The following is a 9443-nucleotide window of genomic DNA, read 5'->3' on the forward strand; positions in this document are numbered from 1 at the left end:
TTAGAACGCTGGGCGAAATGTTTTCCGGTATTTCGTCTACTGCTACGTTCTGAGATCAAATTCCGCCGTATTCGACTTTGCCTTTCATCTTTTCGGGGTCGATAAATTAAGTACCAGTTACGCACCGGGCTCGATATAATCTGTCAGCGTTTATGATGAAACTGATAATTACATTTTCTAAAACAATATACTTTTTTTTGACAAAAATTTGAGGGTTTGTCTTATGCGGTATGCGTATGTATTTATATACATATGTATGTTGCCTATGTGAATAAAACCGTTTAAGTACATACAAACAAGATCAAGCACGCACTTCGCACAATACACACACTTCCCACAATACACACACATGTATTTGTATGTATGTACAATGGGAATGATGAAAAGTTCCTGGATTTAAGGGTATCGCGAAAAGCCTAGCTGGAGTCCCAAACTTCCGAGTTCTTTTACAGAGTTTAGAAAAGCTGCAATAAGTGTGTGAATCTGAGGGGAGAATATGTTGAGTAAAATCATAATAAACTGATCTTCCTGTGTTTTCTTTTACCCAAAGCCGTGAACTTTTCAGCATACCCTCGTGTGTGTGTGTGTATGTATGTATGTATGTATGTATGTATGTATGTATGTATGTATGAATGTATGTAAGTATGTATGTATGTATGTAAGTAAGTATGTATGTATGTATATATGTATGTATGTATGTATGTATGTATTATGTATGTATGCATGTATGTATGTAAGTATGTATGTAAGTATGTATGTATGTAAGTATGTATGTATGTATGTATGTATGTATGTATGTAAGTAAGTATGTATATATGTATGTATGTATGTATTATGTATGTATGCATGTATGTATGTATGTAAGTATGTATGTATGTATGTATTATGTATGTATGTAAGTATGTATGTATGTATGTATGTATGTATGTATGTAAGTAAGTATGTATGTATATATGTATGTATGTATGTATGTATGTATGTATGTATGTATGTATGTATGTATGTATGTGTGTGTGTATGTATGTATGTATGTAAGTATGTATGTATGTATGCATGAATGTATGTATGTGTGTGTATGTATGTATGTATGTATGTATGTATGTATGTATGTATGTACGTACGTACGTAAGTAAGTATGTATGTATGTATGTATGTACGTATGTATGTATGTATGTATGTATGTATGTATGTACGTATGTATGTATGTATGTATGTATGTATGTATGTATGTATGTATGTATGTACGTATGTATGTATGTATGTATGTATGTATGTATGTATGTATGTATGTATGTATGTATGTATGTATGTGAGCAGGTGCTGAAAAGTTCATGACATTAAGGGTATCGCGAAAAACCTGGTTGGAATCCCAAACTTCCGAGTTCTATTACAAGACCTAGAAAAACTGAAGGAACAAAGACGGAACAAAAACCCTGGTAAAGTTTGATACCAGGGATAAATATATTACGGACATTTTAAAATAGCACCACACCGTGGAGCTGTTGCAGCAGCCCGAATGCACGGAAGAGAGATGTACGTGGATATCAGAAAAATTGTATAATGAAATGAAGGGTAGGCATCCGAGGACCATCACGAACATTCCGGACCTTCCGCGGTATTTGAAGGAGTTTTTGAAGGAGCAGGAGGAAAGGACTGCCTCACGTGTGGTGAGGTCAGCCCCAGCATCACCAATATAAGAAAAAGTGAAAGAGTAAGTGGAACCCTTGCTTTTCTTTTGTTTTAAATGACTGCACTTAACCTTGGTGCTTGAATGTGCGTGGTCTGAGCTCGAAGTGAAAGCAAGCTTGTTTCCTTGACGACCTCAGATCATACGATATGCATGTGATGGTTGCTACAGAGATCAAGCTGAACAGGCTACAAGCCTTTCGCCCCTCCTGAATGACTTTGAGAAAATCACGTCTCCTAGCCGGACCAGAGAGCGAGGGGGTGTAGTAGTACTGATTCGAAAAGGCTTGGCTCTGCAAACAAGTGCAGTCTATGTAGATCCAAAGGTGGGCTGGTCGTCCTTGATGTGACATACAGCAGTAAGGCCTTCAGGTTGATCGGGATCTATGCACCTTGTGCTAGAGGATTTCAAACGGATTTTTATCGGCGCCTAGAGAACTTTCTCGTGACGTCGAAGACATTAGAGGTGTTAGGTGACTATAACGCTATTGGTGATGCACGCATCGATAGCGTTGGCTCGATCTATAGGAAAGTAAACACACGTCTCGTTGATCTGCTCAAGCGGTTTCAGCTGGCAGATCGTTAGAGACTTGACCATCCGAACGTCCCAGAGTGGACCTGGATGAGTGGCGACGGAAGGTTCAAGTCCTATTTAGATAGGATAGTGATAAGAACTGGCGATAAGTCTAGTTTTAGCTGTCCATAGCTTGTTCAAGTAGCATACACTGACCATAAAATGGTTAAGTGTAGACTGGACTTAGATAGTACAGCTAAGAGTGGATCCGGCTACTAGAAGCTGAACAAGTCTATTTTGACTTGCGAGGCATACCGTAGCCGGATTGAGGAATTAGTACAGAGGGCGTTAACTGGCGCGGTGGTTAATAACCGATGGTGGTTCCCCCTAAAGAGAGCCATTCGTTTTGAGGTACTGGGCGAATGCCCCGAGGAGAAGTCGCCGGGTCTCGATGGTCTGCCTTATGAATTCTACAAAACTATGCCAGATTTGTTCGGGCACCTGCTGGCCAGCGTCTACGCCAATTGGCAGCAGAATGGGAGAATTTCCAAGTCTGCGAGCCGAGGGTGGTGACATTGCAAGGACCCGTGCAAGGGGGGCGAGATAGGGAACTTCAGGCCCATAACTCTGTTAAACACAGAGTTAAAGATTTTGGCCATGGTGCTAGCGAAAAGATTGGCGTGGGTCGTGGTCAAACTTGCCGGGGAAGCGCAAACGTGCGCTATCCCGGGCAGGACGATTCACGACGATCTCCACCTTATACGCTACTCCTTAGAGAGGGTGGGGAAGCTTTCTGGCGCAGCGGAGGGGGGGGGCACTGGTACATTTAGACCAGTCTAAGGCATTCGATAGGGTCGACCATCGGTACTTGGCGGCGGTCCTCGAGAAATCTGGCCTGGGCCCGACCTTCCGCGGTTGGATTGCTGTGTTGTACAGCGACATCGAATCCGTCGTAAAAGTGAAGGGTTTCCTTTCGAAGCCATTCAGGATCGAGCGCTCAGTGCGTCAGGGGTGTCCCCTGTCCCCGCTTTTGTATGTACTGGCTCTCGAGCCATTATTGCGGATGTTGGAGGCACTAGGGAGCGCACCGCATGATCTATGGTGTGAAAGAGGAGCTACGGCGTATGCTGATGACATCTCCATCATCGTGGCAGATGAGGGCCAGCTTCCAGTGGTGGAAGAGGCTATCAAAAGTTATGAGGCGGTGGCAAGAGCAAAGGTTAATTGTTTTGCAGCTCGGCACCTGGAGGGGCAAGCCGATGCTGTCCAATAACGTCGTGGGGCGTTGGACGGAAGGTCCTGTTAAGCTGCTCGGAGTTTGGTTCGCGCCAGACCTCCAGATAGAGAAAAATTGGAGTGAGGTGGCTAGCAATGTGACTGCTCTAGCCCATACCTGGTCTGGGTGGGCGTTATCCTTGCTAGGAAAGGCGGAGGTGGTGCAGATGTTTATAGCATCGGTTATCACTTACCCTCTGACCGTGGTGCCTTGCCCCGATTTGTGGCTGAACAAGTTGGAGAGAATCCTTTTCCACTTCTTATGGAAGGGAGGAAAGCCACTTGTGAAGTGCCCTGTCTGCTGCCAGAAACCACTAAAGGGTGGGCTGGGGATGCCTTGGCTGAGGATGCAAAAATTCGCGTTAAGGTTGGGGCACCTTTGCTTTACCTGGATGGAGAGCAGGTGTGGTCACCACACTTTCAGTTCTACCTTCTGCAATTAACATCCTTAACGGACATTGGTAATTGGATCAAGCAGAGACCTAGGCTGGGGGACTGGCAATTGGAGTGCCGCCAGGCACTTCAGCTACTCTCTCGAGCGGGCAATGCCGGCAACAAGAGTTCCACCGCGGATTTCTATAGCGGGTTAGTGGAGGTTAAGTCCAAAGACGCCTTGGGGGAGACCCTGGGCTTCGATGAAAATCAGTTAATCAGCCTGTTCCGGAGAACTTTCGGGCCAGGGTATCTGGACAATTACCAGAAATCTCTGGCTTGGCAGTGCTTCGTGCGGCGTTACCTATTCGTGATAAACTGTCAAGGCACGGACGTGCCGTCTCGCCGACATGTCCGAGGTGCGGGCAGGACAGAAACTGTCTTGCACGCCTTTGTGGAGTGTCCGGAATTAACGGGACAGATAGTTTTCGCAGAGCAACTGTTGTCATCGATGGGAAGAGAACAGCTATCAGCTGAATCTATCATCGAGATTGTGCCGCCTCCTGCCCTTAACAGGGAAAGGAAGGCTTGCTTTTTCTGCGTAGTAGCCATACTGAAAGAAACAGTATGGAAGACGCGTGTAAGAGGTATAGTGTCGGGTACCTTTGTATCCGGCCAGGGATTGGTTAACTTTTTTAGTTACCACCTCAGTAATAAGATCAGGTTGGAGAAAAGGTACCTGTCACGAGACAGATTCATGAGAAGATGGAAGCCTGTGGTAAGGAAGCTGGGAGTGTTTGGCACCAGATAAGTGGAAGCCAAAAACAGGAAAGAAAAAGCAAGGGGGTCTATCCTGGTGGTCGGATGCCTATCCTTCAGAGAAGCCATTACAAATTTCATTTGTAATGAGCAACGCTTAAGTCAAAAGTTATAAACATATTTATTAAATTATTGTAAATTTTAAATTGTAAATATTTAATCGCTACAGTTACTTCACCCTTTTATGTTTGTCTGTTCTTGATCGTCCCCTCTTTGTAATGCCTTCATGGCTAATATTTATGAAATAAAGTAGCTTGCTTACGAACCACATGGTTCCGGGTTCTGTCCCACTGCGTCGCACCTTGGGCAAGTGTCTTCTACTATAGCCTTGGGCCAACCAAAGCTTTGTGAGTGGATTTGGTAGACGGAAACTGAAAGAAGCCTGTCGTATATATGTATGTATATATATATATATATATATATATATATATATGTATGTATGTGTGTGTATATGTTTGTGTGTCTGCGTTTGCCCCCCCCCCCCTCCACCACCACCGCCACCACCAACATCGCTTGACAACCGATGCTGGTGTGTTTAGGTCCTCGTAACTTAGCGGTTCGGCAAAAGAGACCGATAGAATAAGTACTAGGCTTACAAAGAATAAGTCCTGGGGTCGATTTGCTCGACTAAAGGTGGTGCTCCAGCATGGCCACAGTCACATGACTGACACAAGTAAAAGAGTAAAAAGAGAGTGATTGATCCCCCTGTATTTTCTTTTACCCAAAGTCAGGAACTCTTCAGCACTCTTCGTATGTATGTATGTATGTATGTACGATGGAATTCTACATAGAATCTGACTACCATATTCCACTCTGGTTACAGCAAAAGACCAAGGGAAATCGCCCAGTGGGACTGAACCCAGATTCCACGTTAACAGCATGACTAAATATGTGTACATACGCAAGCAAGAACTACTTTGAAATGTATAGGTAAACAGACGCCCACATGTGTGTGCGTGCTGCGTGTGTGTGTGTGTGTGTGTGTGTGTGTGTGTGTGTGTGTGAATCGTGTGTGTGTAGGTGCGACGATTACAAGTGAAATAGAAAAGGCGGAGTCTAGAGGCAATGCGAAGATTATGAATACAAAGGAAGAGTTAGAAATGTAATGAGATGAAAGCAGGAGAGAGTGAGAGAGAGAGAGAGAGAGAGCGATAGCGAGAGAGAGAGACAGAAAGAGAGAGAGAGAGAGAGGGTGGGTGGGAAGTCGATAGAAATATTGTAGTAATGAGAGTAAGTAGTGTGAAGCGGTTGATTGAAGGGAAGGATATGGTAAGGGCGAGAGCGACTATTAGAGTGTCAAGAAGAAAGAGACGGAAGGCGGAAAGTTACGGTTGAGAAATAGTCGAGAGAGTGAAAAGGGGAGGACAGTGTATGAAGAGAAAGAAGAAACAAAAAGTGAAAGAAAGAAAAAATAAAGAGAGAGAGAGAGGGGGGAGAGACAGAGTGGGGGGGGGGGGCGATTGGTGTAAGCTGGAAAGTATGCAAGGAGAGAGAGAAAGGAGAGAATGGAGAAGAAGAAATATTAAAAATAAGAAATGAGTGAAAGAAAGCGAGAGGGGTTAGTGAAGTGAGAATAAGAACAATATATGAGATAGATAATGAAGAGAGAGAGAGAGAGAGGGGGGAGAGAGAAAGAGAGAGATACAGGGAGTGTGTGTGTGAGAGAGAGAGCAGACGATAATAGATAGAAAAGGCTTAGAAGACGAGGAGGTACAGAGGGAGGGGTTTAATAGATAATTGAAGGTGTGAACGACAATTTGACTGAATTCAGACGATAAAAACGAATGTAGCGCGGAAGAGAAAAAAAGAGACGTTGAAGGAAAGGATTGATAATCAGGCGAAAGGTAAGTTCGAGGAGTGGGAAGATGGGTGGGTCGGTGGTGGTGGTGGTGGGGAAGTAAAATTGAATAATAAGTGTGCTACAGGTGAGAATTTGAGAGCGTAAAATAGAAAAAGGGAGTTACGGGAGAGAGAGAGAGAGAGAGAGAGAGAGAAGGTAATGATGGTGGGGGTGAGGAAACACAATGGGCGGTAAATGTGTGTGTGAGAATAATAATCAAAGCATTAAGCAAATGATAGGTGGGAATGAATGAGAAAGCGGGAGGGAGGTGAAAGGATGAAAGTGTAAATAAAATAGATAGATGGATAGAGAATGAGATAGATAGAGAATGAGATAGATAGAGAATGAGAAAGATCGAAGAGATACAGAGAGTGTAAGAGAGAGACAGAGAGAGGGAGAGAGAGGGGTGGAGAGAAAGAGAGAGTATATGTGCGTGTGAGTGTGTGTGTGCGTATATGTGTGTGTGTGTGCGTGCGTGCGTGTATGTGTGCGTGCGTGTGTGCGTGTGAATGTGTGTGTATGTGTGCGTGTGAATGTGTGTGTGTGTGCGTGTGAATGTGTGTGTGTGTGCGTGCGTGTGTGCGTGTGAGTGTGTGTGGGTGTGCATGTGTGTGTGTGGGTATATGTGTGTGTGTATGTGTGCGAGTGTGTGAGCGTGCGTGTTTCTATGTAAGTGCACACACACACACACACACACACACGTGGGTTTTATTGTGGAGCTGAAAAACGTTAATACATAATGATTTCAGGGGCGGAGTATTAAGAGTGAATGGGAGGGGGAAAGAACGTTGAGCAAGCGAAAGAGAGAGAGAGAGAGAGAGAGAGAGAGTGAGTGAGAGAAAGAGAGAGAGAGGGGGGAAGGAGGGGCAGAAACAGTGAAACAGAAACAAAAAGTGTGTGCATATGTATGTATGTATGTATGCATGTATGTATGTATGTATGCACGTATGTATATTTGTGTGTGTGTGTGTGTGTGTATATAATATACGTATATATATATATATATATATATATATATATATATATATATATATATATATACATATATATATACACATACATGCATATATACATATGTTTATATATATATATATGTAAAGATATATAATACGGGTGAAAACTGAATATTAATTTGATTAATATCAATTTAAAACCAGTGGTCTAGCATATTTGAAAATCTTAAGTTTCAGAAAAAATTATATTACATACAGCGGTGGTGCCCCAGCATGGCCGCGGCCTTCGGGCTAAAACATTTTTAAGGATTTAAGGATACATATAATAGGGATAACCTGTAAGTGGACGTCCATTATGTTAGAAGATCCGCTATGGTCTAACCACTTAGACCATAGCGGATCTCCTTTTAGCATAATGGATGTCCACTTACAGGTCATTCCTTTTATATATGTAATATGTATAGATATATGTATACATCTATGTATGTGTAATTATGTGTTTTGACTACAGCATTAGAGGATTTTAGCTCTTATTTCTAGCAATGTAGGAGTTCTGATACCCTAGTCATAGCGAGAATTATTGTTTTCGTTTTTGGTAACACACTGCACACAGCTGTCTATATTTTATGTGCGCGCGCGCGCGCGCGTGTGTGTGTGTGTGTGCGTGTGTATGTCTATGTGTGTAAGTGTATTATGTATTTGTGTTAGTGCATGTTTATTTAAATTATAGGTAAGGAGGTAGCAAGCGAATAAAGGATATCAAGAGATAACAAAAGGGATAAGGAACAGGGTAAAATGATTGTGGACGAAGTTAAAGAGATTGCGGTTCTTTTCAGTTTGAACGGCAGTTTTTTTTCTAGCGGTGTCATATGAAATTGTCACCCATAATTATGACCCTAGTATCGATCTATTGCATTTCAATCTGTTTTAGGGTTAGGGTTAGGGTTAGGGATAGGAGGAAGGGTATCTTTTTTTCTTCACAAATGTAAATGAACCCAATCTGTTTCTTAAACGAGGGACATATTCATAACGGCACAGAATGATTTTTACCTCAATAGACGTTACTGATTGGTTGAAATTGCAGAAATTGAAGAAAAACAACAACAAATATCTTACAAACTATAGAATTTTCTCAATAAAGCCAAAAGAAAAAGATGTTTTATAAACACATTCTACCAGTATACGAAGTTTAACATTTTTTAGTTTCCTAGAAATTATGTTAGAAACTGCCGTTCAAACCGAAAAGATCCGAGATTGCAAAAAAAAAAAAACTAAAAAAAAGAAGTCAATGGGTAACAAACAAACGGACAACGAAATCATACATACATACATACATACATACATACATACATACATACATACATACATACATACATGCATACATACATGCGGTCAGACACATAGGTAAATGGACTGATAGAGTGACAGCTAGACCGATAAAGGGATAGACGCATAGAAAAGAGACAGACAGGCAGATAGGCAGACAGGTAAATAGACAAACAGGTAGACAGGTAAATAGACAGGTAAATAGAAAAATAGGTAGATAGAAAGAAAGATAGATAGACTGATTGATGGATTGGTTGATTTTTGATCAATCGATTGACTGATTGATTGATTGATTGATTGGTAGACATTGCTATATAAATTGCATTTAAGTATAATTGCGTGCGTATATATATGTATTTATACACATATACATACATACATACATACATACATACATACATTCATAATACATACATACATACATACATAATACATACATACATACATACATACATACATACATACATACATACATACATACATGCATATATATGTGTGTGTGTGTGTGTGTGTAAAATCTTTATTATACACTTGTTTTGGTCAATACACTGCGGCCATGCTGCAGCCATCACTTTGATGAATTTTTTTGTCGAACGAATGGACCCCGTATTTATTTCTTTTTATAAGCCTACTATTTACTCTATTGCTGAATCGCTAA

This window comes from Octopus sinensis, linkage group LG8 (assembly GCF_006345805.1).
Source record: "Octopus sinensis linkage group LG8, ASM634580v1, whole genome shotgun sequence".
Classification (NCBI taxonomy): domain Eukaryota; kingdom Metazoa; phylum Mollusca; class Cephalopoda; order Octopoda; family Octopodidae; genus Octopus; species Octopus sinensis.